A 12,942-nucleotide genomic window follows, 5' to 3' on the forward strand; every position below is an offset into this window, starting at 1 on the left:
GCATGTATGTGTGTATGTGAAGACTGACTGTCCTCTCCTGGAAACCTGTAATGTGCTGCCACTTAATCTGTGGTATCAGTGACAGCTATGGGGTATTCAAGTACAGCTCCATTCATCCTTGTGTTTCCAGTTTGACTTTCAGTAAATGTTTAATGATCCTTTTCAATTACTGGACCAAACAGTATTTGACAAGAATGCACCTTGTCTAATACTAGCACTTAGACAGGAGTGCATTTTTTAGATAGCACTTAGCATCCACAATGTTGTCATGATATTTGTGAATGTACTCTCAGGTTGATCTTAATGACCCCATTACAAAGGTCTTCTCATGCCTTGCTGCGTTATCATCTCTTTTTCCTTGACTTTACTGATAAAGAACTGCCAGAGTTCACATGGGAACACTCCTACACTCAGTGTCCTGGGTTCAAGCCCTAAAGGACATTGGCTTTTCTGGCAAGGCTGTAAGTGCCATTGGAGAGGAAGTTCCATGTGAAACGATTTGACTGATCCTTTGGATTCTCTGGCTGCATCTGATCTCATCTGTGGCCATCTGTAGAGTGCATCCTTCTCCTGTATGTTGTCTGCATCCTCAGCTTCCAGAGAGTAGAATGATTTTAAGGACATTGTGGTCTCACTCTGGCTGCTGCTCCTGGGCTTGATGTCCATGGGAGCCAAGGCGTACAGCAGGAGAGACTGTCCCCTACAGGGACACAATGGGCCCAGAGGTGAGGACACAACCCCTATAGATGACACACAGGTATGTAAAATAAGACAGATGAAGGAATGTTGCTATTTAAATGGATGGTCAAACACTCAGCAAGTAGGCAGTTAAATAAGACATTGTGGGATATGGCTGTAGAGCTGTGATTGCTCCTTTACCTGGCATCCAAAGGTATTTTCTGTAGTTCTGACGTAGATGATTCCACCTTTACTGTTATGCTCATATTCTCTCCCTCTTAACTACATTCCTTCAGTCCATCAAGGTATGAAAACAAATTGTCTGCCCAACCCCTTCTTTCACAGTTATGATCAAACAACAGGACACATCAGCCCCTTGATGGGCTTTGGAGATGCTCTCAGAGCATGCCTAGTGCAGCCTGGACAGACCAAGTTCCTTGTAAAACTCTCTGAAGGCCTCACTGTGTTTTAAAAAACTTGTGGAAAAGCAACCATCACCATTTCTATCTTGCATCAGCCTAGGGGCTGGAAAGCAGGAAATCCACACTCAGTTTCTATCCTCTTTGGAAAGATTTCAAACACACTTCTAGTCATTAGACTATAGATTTTTCTGGGAATGCTTTACCACTCCTCATGAAGCTGCACCACTGTGCAGAAAAATGGTTTGAATTCACTGAGAAAAGGAGAAAAGTCGAGTGAAAGCATGACTCCCCAGGCTAATGATTAGGCAGCTTTTTTGGAAGTAGGAGGAGGTGGGCTCCAGTCATCCCTCCTGTTTTGTACTTTAGCTCATGCCTGTTTCATATCATGTCCTCATTCTTACAGTTAAACTGGTGCATTTTGGTATTTTGAGCAAGAAATTACAGTCTGGTGCCTACCTACTGAGCATGCTCACAGTGTTCTGCCTATGCAGTGATTTTATGCTGCATATGTCAATGAAGGAAGCTGAGGTTTCTCATCTATTTTCATTTATATGAGCTGGGATCCAGGCACAGTGAAAACTTCTTTTTGTCAAGTTTCCCGCCTGCCGTGATTTCCCCCCCACCTTTTTCACAGTGTCATCTTTTATTAAGATCACATCAGAGCTTCTGGAACAGCCATATTTTATCAGGATCTCTCAAAAGAGGATGAGTCAGACCATCTGATTTTATTTTGTTAAGTTCATTTTTTATTTGCTGAGTTTAGTCCAGATATGAACACATCTTGTCCAATTTATCTTTAATATAATACAGATGCTGGCACAGTCACTGATCTTGGTTACAGTAGTGTAAATCTGGGGACATGCCAATGGACCACTGCCAAGGCCATACTAAAATTTCACTTTCAGCTTGTCTAGAGCTGCTAGCTGCTCTGGAAGCAGGCTGCCGTGGTGGGACGAGCCCCTGCGCCACTTCTCAATAGCTCTGCAATTCTCTCTTGGTTGGAGAATATCACAGGTAACACAATACAGCCAAAGTCAGACAGGGCCAAAACACTGCTTTACCTAGCCTGAGGCTGACTGGATCACTACTTCACATAACCCTTGACTGACGGGAATAAGCTGGTGGGATTTAACCAGTAAAGAGGGAAAAATGAAGAAAACTTTGTATGGATGGCAAGAACCATGGCTAGTCGATGTATTTATCACCTGGCTATTTCCTACAGTCATACTGCAAAACAAAGAAATGAACAGTATCAAACCCGTCCAAACTATATTTCGTCAGAATTAGTACACACTGCAAAACCTGTGCCGGGAAAAAGCAACTGGATGCTGTTATGGCTGTTCCCAGAAAACAGGAGTTCTGTGCATTTTCCCCCAGTTTCTTTTTACTGCGGAAGGAAGTGCTCCAACATTCTACAGTAAATGTTAAAAATGTAAAGGACTTTTTGATTGAACCAGCCACCTAAGTACTCTGGTATATGGGTATTCTGATGAATTTTCAGGTTTTGGCCCATGCAATGTAACTTCAGAAAACCCCACCTGATATCTGGGTTAGTTTAGCTAGCTAAGCTTAGTTTCCTTGAGACTCAGAATGGATAATTTGCACTCTATGTCCAGTGAAAACCTCTGTATTTTCTTTGTACTTAATAGTTCTCAAGGCTGCTTGGTATCTCTCATTTAGGTGAAGCCAGAGCCCATGGTAAAAATTCCTTTTAATATGTACTTCATGCTAAATCAGTGATAAATAAGAGGCAAAACTGACCCCGCTTCTCTGGCATGAATCATGAGAAACAGGGTTGGCAGAGATGGCAGCCTGCTGTGAACATCGATACCTCTGTAATTAATGTTTTCTGGAACTCTGCTGTCTTTAACCAGTTGTCTTTCTACTCTTTGCCAGTTTATTTGGTTGTTTATTATTGCCTATGCTCTGACTTGTGAGAGTGGCACTAAGTGGCACTTAGGAGTCCTTGGAAACTTCCGCAAAGAAAACCAGTAAAGTGTGGATTTGGGGTATTTTTGGAGCTGAACTGACTTTTGACATCAAAGCATTGAATTTATGCAGTGCTTTTGCCATCTTATCTTTATTTTAATCAAGGTTTGATTTGTCAAACATTTTACAAATGTTTAATCCTTTCAACAAATCAAACGCACCTTTTAAATACACAGCACCCTTTACTGCCAAGAGTGGTAGTCTGGTATGAAGCCAACACTATGGATGAATGGGCTCTGCCAGGCCTCCAGGCTTTATGTGGATCTTTTGGGACTGCCTTATTGAAGGTCCCAGGTGTAGCTTCTTGCAAAGCAAGATCCACAGCTCTGGAGCATGGTGATTGAACCTCTGGCTTCTCTCTCTTCCCAAATGAAAAACCCAAATTCAGGTCTACTCTTCACACCTGCCGTAGTAAAAGTTGTAAGACAAAGCTTTTTAAAAGATTGTAAGGCAACTTGAAAGCCCCTGGATGCAAGCAGATATCTGCCTGAAGTTCTCAGTGGACCTGGGACTTTGAAAGGTGGGTGAACCCTGATGGGCTGTGGAGAAGAGGTCGTGCTTTACTTCTCTCAGTGAAGACCATGAGGGATACAAAAAATCCCTGGATTATGACACTTAGGGTAAGTTTGTCAGAAGAAGGCTCTCTGCTGGCATGGCAGAATTGCTACCAGTACCCAATCTCATGAGTTCAAGAATCTTTGAACTGTCCTATAATGCTTTAGGACTGTGTCGTCCTTGGAGAAATCGTGCCTTTTGCCTCCAGGGTTCTTCTCAGGCTTTGAGCTATCAAGAAGTCCATGGGAGCTTTGGTCCTCTTGCTGTGTGACACCTGCCTGTCTTGGCATCTGGCTCCATATCACTTGGCTGAGCTGCATCTGTGAGATGGGATGTCTCCATACATTTGATGTCTGAACAAAGAATGGGGTATGTGCTTTTCTGTAGCTCCCTTCTGTCCTTAAGACACGCTGTAAAATGTCAGCTTCTGTATCTTACCAAAATAGATGGTAATGTCTTCTCTAGTTGTCACTGCTTGCACCGGATACTTCAGGACTCAGATGAGATGTGGGGCTGGATGCCAAAGGCCCGGGGGTTGCAGTGCTTTTCCACTGACTGCCAGTCATTGACTTCATGCCAACTGCTGGGACCCCCAGAGCCACAGGCAGAGCCCACAGATGGGTCACTCAGGTAGGCACACTGTGGCAGGAAATTCCTTTCTCCAAGAAGCAAAAAGATTTCATCTTGTTTGCAATGACAGACCAGTGAGCATGTGGCCAGGGGCTGATGACCGTGGTGTGGATAATTGACTGTGCTCCTCTGGTCCCTGCTGGTGAAGTGGCAGGGTAGTTTTGACCCTGGGGAGGTGGTTCCTTGCATCTCCCAAGCTGCTCTTGGTGAATTGAATGACTTCCAAGTTTCATGGATCTTACACCCAGCCAGGTGCAGCACAGCCTCTCTGACCAGGAAATTTCCTAGGTAGATAGTCAAGAAGATCTCTAAAGCTAGCTAAATGTTCTGAAATAGAAGCAAGATAATATTTCCTTTCTCATCCTCTGTGGTTTGTGGGGAAGGAATAGAGACAGCCACCACTCATTTAGCAAGAGCAATTCAATTTTTAAGAAATGGGAAGAGACACTAAAAAGTACTCTATGACTTAGGGTCATTTAAGCTGATAGCACTGAAGCAAAACCTATGATTAAGAGCAGCAATTATTTTTAGATACATTATTACATATTATTCAAATTCATTGCAACTGGAAAATAATGCATCTATCACATTCATTTTCTATTAATTTTGTTTCAAATAAGCCCTACAAATGTTATAAAGAATTTGAAACATAATTGCTAGCATGACTACCCTATCTGCAGCCAAATAAGCTTTTTTTTTATTAGACTTCATTTTATAAATGGAATGTGACTTGAAAGTTTGAGTTCAATCTGTCTCTGCTCAGCACTAAGCCATATATTGGAGAGGTACAGCATTTAAATCTTGCCAAGATACCTTTGCAACCAGAAAGGCAAGAGAAAGTTCAGTTCTGTAAAGGGAAGGCTTAGATTCTGGAGAGCAGAGCCAAATCTGTGGAGAAAATCCTAAAACTGCAAATACCATGGATTTAGATTGATCCTAATAATGCATTTTATTATTTAGATGTAATAAAAATTCAAATGATGTGAAAAACAGTAAAACCTTTAGTTTTAGAGGGTAGTGAGGGAGGGAGTTAGTGAGAGAGATTGAAGTATTTTTAGACTATGCTATATGAATGCCAATATAGATGGTAGAGTTTTGATAGCTATTCATCCAACATTTACAGGAAGACATTAACAATATATCACCCTTCACTGCCAGCTGCAAACACATATAATCAGTCACAAATTATGTATTTAGATTTTGGGAACATGAGATGTTTTTTGTAATGTTATACTGAGACTGTATGTCCAGAGGTATTGAATAGGGAGTCTCTGGCCCTGTCCTGATCTCTTTGATATTACTGTTGACATCAAAAGTGAGAGCCATATGCAAAGGTTTTAACACTGCCATCTGCAGATTGCTATCAGATTTGCTGGGTTTTCCCACTGATACAGGACTGCCTTTCCACTTAGTAAATCACAACAGTTAATTTGCTGCCCTTTCTTTTCACTGCTGGTTACCCAAAAGCCTGCTGGATATCCTCTGATGGAGTTTTTCTGGGAATGCTATACTAGGTCAGTTTTGTCAAAATATACTTTTTTTTTCCCTTTCATGCCTCATTATTGACCTTTCCACCCACAAGGGGACTCTGAGCAACCAATCTGAGTCAAATAAGCATGAGGCTATTGAAAAGGATGTGCACATCCTGTGTTCTAGGATCTTAGAAGCAGTGAAATTCAGCGCTGATATCTTACTTGCACTTAATAAAATTGCCAAAAGGGAAATACTTTCACTGTCAGAATTACTATATGAACAGATGAATTAGGATTAATAGATGTTTTTAATGAGCTTTCTAAATTAGTTATAATAGAAAAGGCATTATGGCATGCTTGTGTCCCCAAAATGCCACCCCAGCATAGAAAAAATGAAAAAGAGCCAAGATTGGACACAAATGACTTTATATGAGTATGTAGTTTGAACAACAGAGAGAACAAACTAGGAGAGTATGAAAATCACTGCATGGAAGAGATAATTCCAAAAGTGACATCACTGGGATGCCTTAATAAGGATGAGATTTGTCTACACCAAAACCCAGAACCTGCTGCAGGAATTTGTGAACCATCAAAAAATAAGCAAGTCCATGTGGCACAGTGTAAAGCTGTGGGGAGTTACCAGTTTGGGCTTCTGTCTGGGATATCCTGCACTGATACTGCCCGGAACCTGAGGCGTATAAAAATCTGCCTTGTACACTGTCAGCTTTGGAGTCTGATCACGTCACTCCACCATACTTCTACTGCTATTGTGGGCAATATCTCCAGGAGAGATAGAGAGCCAGGCAATTTCCATTCTATTGCAAGCTCTGGTGACTGTCTACCGTGTGGCATTTAACACAAATTGTTTCAGTTCTTTGTTTTCATATCTAAAATTAGGATAAAAGAATAATCATATCCCTTTGTAAAATGTATCTGATTTTTACAAAAAAAAACCCCTCATATTTGAATCACTCTGTTTACTAATTTATTCTTGATAAAGATTCTGAGTAAGAATTTTAATTAAGAGAGAGAATAAGTAAATAGTAAGGGTTGAAATAAATCAGTTTTGGCAAGTTTCACAATCTATCCATTCTGATATTAAACTGTACTTGCCTACTTCAGAGAGAATGGTGCAACTTTACAGGAGAATTTATTTTTGAGAGGGAAGAGCAGACCCCACAAATGAGATATTAATATTTTCTTCATTACAGCAAGGTCACATACAACTGCATTTTCAAAACCCAGGTGTTCTGCACTTTAGGCAGTAGGTGCTCAAATAGATCTCTGCATGCTGCTCTGGCCAGGAGTTTTCAACAGTTATCTTTAATGCTGATCCCTTCTAAAAATATGACCATATAATTACATGCTCAGATACTAAGGATTGTGACGATGGTGACTGGAGGCATGTGTACTGGTTCCCTGCTGGACACTTGGAAATTAGCAGTCCTTGCCTTTACTTCTCAACGGGATTGCTGCAAACATTGGCCTGTCATTACAGATGGCTTCCTTATTCTCTGCCTAGCAGCAACAGAAAAATGATGCGCCCAATTACTGGTGCCACTTACAAAAAAGTGCACAGTTCATTAGTTTGAATGGGTGCGCAGTTCTGACCCAGTGTGTCATTTACATATTATAATCAGTCATTAGCATATGCTAATCACAACCCTGAGCCTTGCCCTGGCACTTCTAAAAGATGCCGGATGATACTCTGTAGATGCTGTATCATTGGCTGTGCTTCGAATGCAGGCTCCTGCTTCAAGCAGTAGACTGGGCTGGTTGGCTCCAAGCTTGGTAGCAGGAGAAGTATGCTTGTCTCTCTGCAGGAAGGACTGCTAAATCAGGTTCAATTGTAAGTAGAGGCTTTTTGAAGGAAAGCATGTTGCATGAGGGCAAAGCATATTTCTGAGGACGAGTCATAACTGGCAACCCTCTGTGATCTGCAAGAGAAACTAGTTGAAAATGGATGGAGACCCACAGACCTTTCCTAAAAATGACAGCAGTGTCTAGTCCATTCAGCAAGTAGATACTATCAGAAAAAAGGCAAAGTGCCAAACCCCTGGAGTGGTAGTTGAAGTTCTGTATTGCAGACCTTGAAAATGCCCTGAGTAAAATCAAAACATGTTGAAGCTGAATTTCTCCCATGCCCCACGCTTCTAAAAATGTTTCGACCTTGGCTCAGTTCTCTTGGGGTTTCAATCTACATTTGCTATAGCTCCTCCCTGGCTTACCTTCTACCTGCCACCACAGAGCAGAGAGCAGGGAACACTGTCTGCCCCTCATATCCTGAGGGGGAAGGATTTTTTTGCCTCCAGCTGAGCCCACTGAAGTGCTTTGACTGCCTTCTAGGATGGAGTCACTTCCAGCAAGCCCCTTGATTTTCTTGTTTTCCTTGAGATTTGATACTGTCCCAGTCGGTTTTAGCTCGTGGAGTTCCTTAGATAAGTTACCTATTGGGTTTGGCTAGAGCCTCTCACCTTTCCTCCCTGAGGTACGTCTGCCATACCATGTAGCATCTTTTCTATTAAGAAATACATTTACCAAGCGTGAGAGCTAAGCATGGGAACTGGAATTCTGGGGAGATCACCTCAGCGGAAATCTTGCTGATGTTTTCTTTTCCTTGTGTTGACCAGGGGAGTAGAGCAAGGCAGTATCATCTGCTGTTCTTCTGCCTTTTAGGAAGCTGTTACTTCTGCAGGCTGAAAGCTCTGGGTACAGCAGTACATTTCTTTGACTCATGCTTGCAGCTGTCTCCCACTGGATGGTCTCTCCTATCACCATGGCTGTCTGGGTAAGTGTGGGAGGTGAAGCATGGTAGATAACTGGTTGTATACACAAATACAGAGCAACCAGTCCTCTTCCAGCCACACTTGCCTCTCCTGTGTAATGGGTGGGGAGTTGACTGGAAGTGGTACTCACCATGTGCTCAGGGCTGCAGCTGCTGGATATCACCTTCCCAGATCCTGGTGACCAGGCCCACCATCTCTTTTGCCAGGAGAGGGAACTCTAGATACTCAGAAATTACATGTTGAACACTTATTAATCGTGAGATTAGCAGTAAAATCACAGGATAATAAAACTAGCATATTCTTCGTGCCTTCTGGTTTTGGAACCACCAGGGGCCAGGGTCTCTCGGGCTTTTCCCGATAGCATTACAGATTGCTGGAGAGGAGGAAGGAAGAGAGGAAGGGAGAGCTCTCACACAAATCTATTGACTTCAGGGACTGGGGTGCAAGAAAACAGACAACAACTGATGTGGAATTGATTAAAAAATTTGGCAGTGCTACACATGTTTTTGTCCATGGGCAGAATAAAACATGCTAACAAGGGCTGAGCCTAGCTGAAGCTTTAATTCCTTTCTGTTGGATAATTTTTTCCTAATTCCTCCTGATCCAGATCTCCATTCTGTTATGCAGAGCCACCTACAAAAAGACTTTCTGTGCATTTTCATCTTTGACTCTGGATTTGCTCATCCTGCAAATTTACTGCCTGCTACCAGAGGATGGCTGTTACTACACGTCTTTTCATGCAGGTTTCACTGCAGCTGAAGTATCCTGTTTTTCAAACAAACTTCTATCAAGTAGAAGTGATTAGCCAAATTAATGTGAAGTTAATGTCCCAAAGCAGCACAATTTGTTCTCAGAACTTCATGCGACATTTAGCTAACAGCTCAAAGAAAGGGTTCCATTTGATAAAGCAATCAGAAAGAGTCACAGCAATGAGCTCAGATATGCAGGGTTTGATATAGCTTTTTCACCATCATAAATTAAAGGATAAGTATCAAATAATGCATTTAGCCAGGCAAGCATATGAAAAAAAAAAACCCCAACTTGCAAAGTTTCTTGCTGTTTCCATGGTGCTTCTTGCAAATGGCAGCTATGAAGGCCACCAGCAGAGAACAGTGCTGGGAAAGGAGGGACTGGTTTGGCTTGGGAAGGCCAAAATTGAGATGAGAGTCTAGGTCCTTCACCTGTTAACACCAACAGGCCTTTAATGATACAGGTCACTGTTTATCTTTATGCAGTAGCCTTTCACTTATGCAAACCTCCAAATCATATTTGGAGCAATACAAATCTGTTGTAGGACAATGGATGTCTGTTTCTGAAAAGGCTCTCAGAAGAGCCTACCTTAAAGTATGCCAAACACTTAATAGCGATCTTTCTCACAGAATAAATCCACGGAGAACAAGACCAGGATGGCAGTTTTTGTGCAGGTGCATTGCATGAGCTGCCTGGGGAAGCACACACAACACCTGCTCAGGCACTCCTGACTGGAGTTGAACCACTGCAATTAGTCCCTCATTTTAATGAGCACCAGACTCAGTCACATCTTTTTTAAATCACCCCCTGGTGATTTTATCCTTTGAAGTGCGGTTAATCCTCCACTACCAGGAAGATTGTGAGGAAATGGCTCACAGCACTAGCACTCAGGTGTGCACTCTGCTGGGCACCTTGCAGACCAAGGCAGGTCTGTGTAGCTTCTTGTTTATGGTTTTTGGAGTCTATTTTCACTGCAAAAGGGACTCTTAGAGGGATCATCCCTGGCTGACTGATGACTGTTTGAACCAGGATGGCCCAAGATGGCAGCATGACCATTCCAGATGGGTGGGTTTAGATTAACTAATATAAATCTCCTCTCAGTTTAGGCAAGTGTCTTCTTCAGAAGGACAACTCCATGTGTTTTAAATGCAGGCTTCACATTTGTCCTGTGTTCCTACGACTCATAATGTAACTTTGAATGACATGCTCCATTCACTTCAGCTAATGCAAATAAAGTATAAAAAGGCTTTCAGTCTAGTAAGTGTTTGGAGGATGACTGTCTGTCTGAGAAGCAGAGCTACTCTAGCACTTCAGCATTAAAGAAATCCTGCAAATTAGTATTCCATCAGCAAAAAAACAGCAATGTTGTGGGGAGCTTTTAGGAACATATTCCATGCTCAGTTGATGCATATTGGGCTAGAACCAAAAAGTGATTAAACACTGAAATTAGAAGCCTATGAAATAAGCTGGGATCCCTAGAAAATCAGTGCACAGCTTATTGTAAATTTGATTATGAATTTTTTAGCACTAAGTAGACGAAATTACTGTTAATCACATGTAAATTGAGATACTGGAACTAATCCACTGAAATTAGTGGGATTTTTGCCATTGACTTCCAAAAAAGAAGGATTGGGCCTGCTCTGAGCAAAGAAAGGCAGGTGGAAAATTAATGTCTTGAAGAAGGAAGACTTAGGCCAGGTCTCACTATCAAAATGATGGATGGCTCACAAAGTAACCAAACCTCTACTCTGTTTCTCTCCCTCAAGAAAGCATCGTTAGCTGAAAATCTGTGCCAAGCTCAAGAACCACTTCTATTGAAGAAAAAAAAAAAGAAAAAAAAAGAAAAAAAAAAAGAAAAAAAAAAGAAAAAAAAAAGGAAGGATAAATTTTGCTAGCATGATATATTAATATCAAAAGTCAAAACTGGAAACTTACTTGCTGAAGGTGTATGGATTAAATGTTTGGTAACTGGCACAAGGAGTAGAAATCCAGCTTGTAATTGGGTGTCAGTAGAAAGGTTGTATTTGCTGGAAGTGCTGCTGTGGGATGCACTGGTGTTTTCTTCCTGCCATGGTCAGATGGTATGGATAATCTGCAGAGAGAGTGCAGCCTGAAGAGATTCATAGCCTGAATCTATGCCCCACCCTTACCAGGGGCATAGATTTATTAAGAACAGCTAATATGTCCAGGTGATGTAGGCAGAACCTCAGAATTAAAAGAAATATCAGCTGCATTTTAGAAAGAACAAGTGCAAGCTAAAGAAAGAAATTTTTTGCTACCTAGAAATTAGCTTTAATTTGTATTTACTTCCTGTAGCATTTGGGAATAAGAAGCATAGTTTACAAATCAATTATTGATGGCACTGTAGTCCCCTCCATGGCAGGCCAGAATGCACAAATGGCCTTTGCACTTTTAAGGTACAACCATCCAATATTGATCACCATTTCCTGCGCTGTTTAACCTCATGGACAAATCATTATTAACTCACATGTATGGAAGCAGAGATTTCCTAATTCTCCTTTCCCCTTTTCCTGGACTCAGCACAAAGATCAAGGGCAGAATGAGGAGAGAAGTTAATAATCACTCTAAGCTGCCTCTGCACCATATTCTTAGGCTACTGGAGATCCTTGGCAAGAATTCATCTTGAGACTGGCTCTGCACTGCTCCAATTGAGCCCTCATTCCTGAGGACTCATTTGAACAACAACAGCCATCGGCCAAGGCTTACCAGTCACGCTGTTCCGTCTGTTTTCTCCTGTTGCATATGCCAAAGCCTGATGGAAGTGTCTTTACCCAGCCTGCAAAATTCCTTACATAAGGTAAATTCTCCAGAGGACCTTTATGCATGATTTATAGCATCATTATGCTATCATGCAGCCATAAAACCCATAAAGGCCCAAGCACTGAAACCAAGGCTCACACAGATGCATGCTTTCCTCTAACCGCTTCTGTGCCTCCAGAAAATGTGCAGCAAGAACTGCCTCTCATTGCCTTTCCCTGCCTCTCCCTGCCTCCACAACCAAACACCACACCCTGGCAGGTCACAATGTGTTGCCAACCAGCTGCACATTGCATGTGATGCCTCTGAGGGAGAAGAGGGCTGAAGAGATCCTGGCAGATGTGGGTGTACCTGTGATATGGCAAGGTGACAGAGGTTGCATCCAAGCTCCATGGCTCGTCCCTTATCATCTGATGCTAGAAAGTTTTCTCCTGCCAGTAGATAAACCACTGCATAGTCTCAGCTGTCAAAAAGAGAAGCAGCCTGAGAGTCTTGGCAACCGTGAATTAAACGCGACTGCTCAGGTACTGTGTTATGACAAGCATATTTACATCCATTATTTTCAGCTACCCTACAAGAAATCATTTCAGTATCACTGGCTAACTCTATATACTCACTCATTTGAATATAATGACTTCAGTTTCATCTGAAGACTTAAAAGTCCTCTGGGCAAATTGGGTATTTAAAAAAAAAATCTTTGTGAATTGAAAAATTTAGTAGCAATGGTTGATTTCCCATTTTGATAGGCAAATTGCTTCCTTAGCTATCTCTCAGGTAGAGTATATCACCTGAAGTGTGAAGTTCTATAATCACAAATTATTCCTGATACTAAGACGCCTTCTTTTTTCCCCCCTAATTAGTAAAGTTAATTTGATTTAAATG

This window comes from Anomalospiza imberbis, chromosome 1, assembly GCF_031753505.1.
Source record: "Anomalospiza imberbis isolate Cuckoo-Finch-1a 21T00152 chromosome 1, ASM3175350v1, whole genome shotgun sequence".
Taxonomy (NCBI): Eukaryota; Metazoa; Chordata; class Aves; order Passeriformes; family Viduidae; genus Anomalospiza; species Anomalospiza imberbis.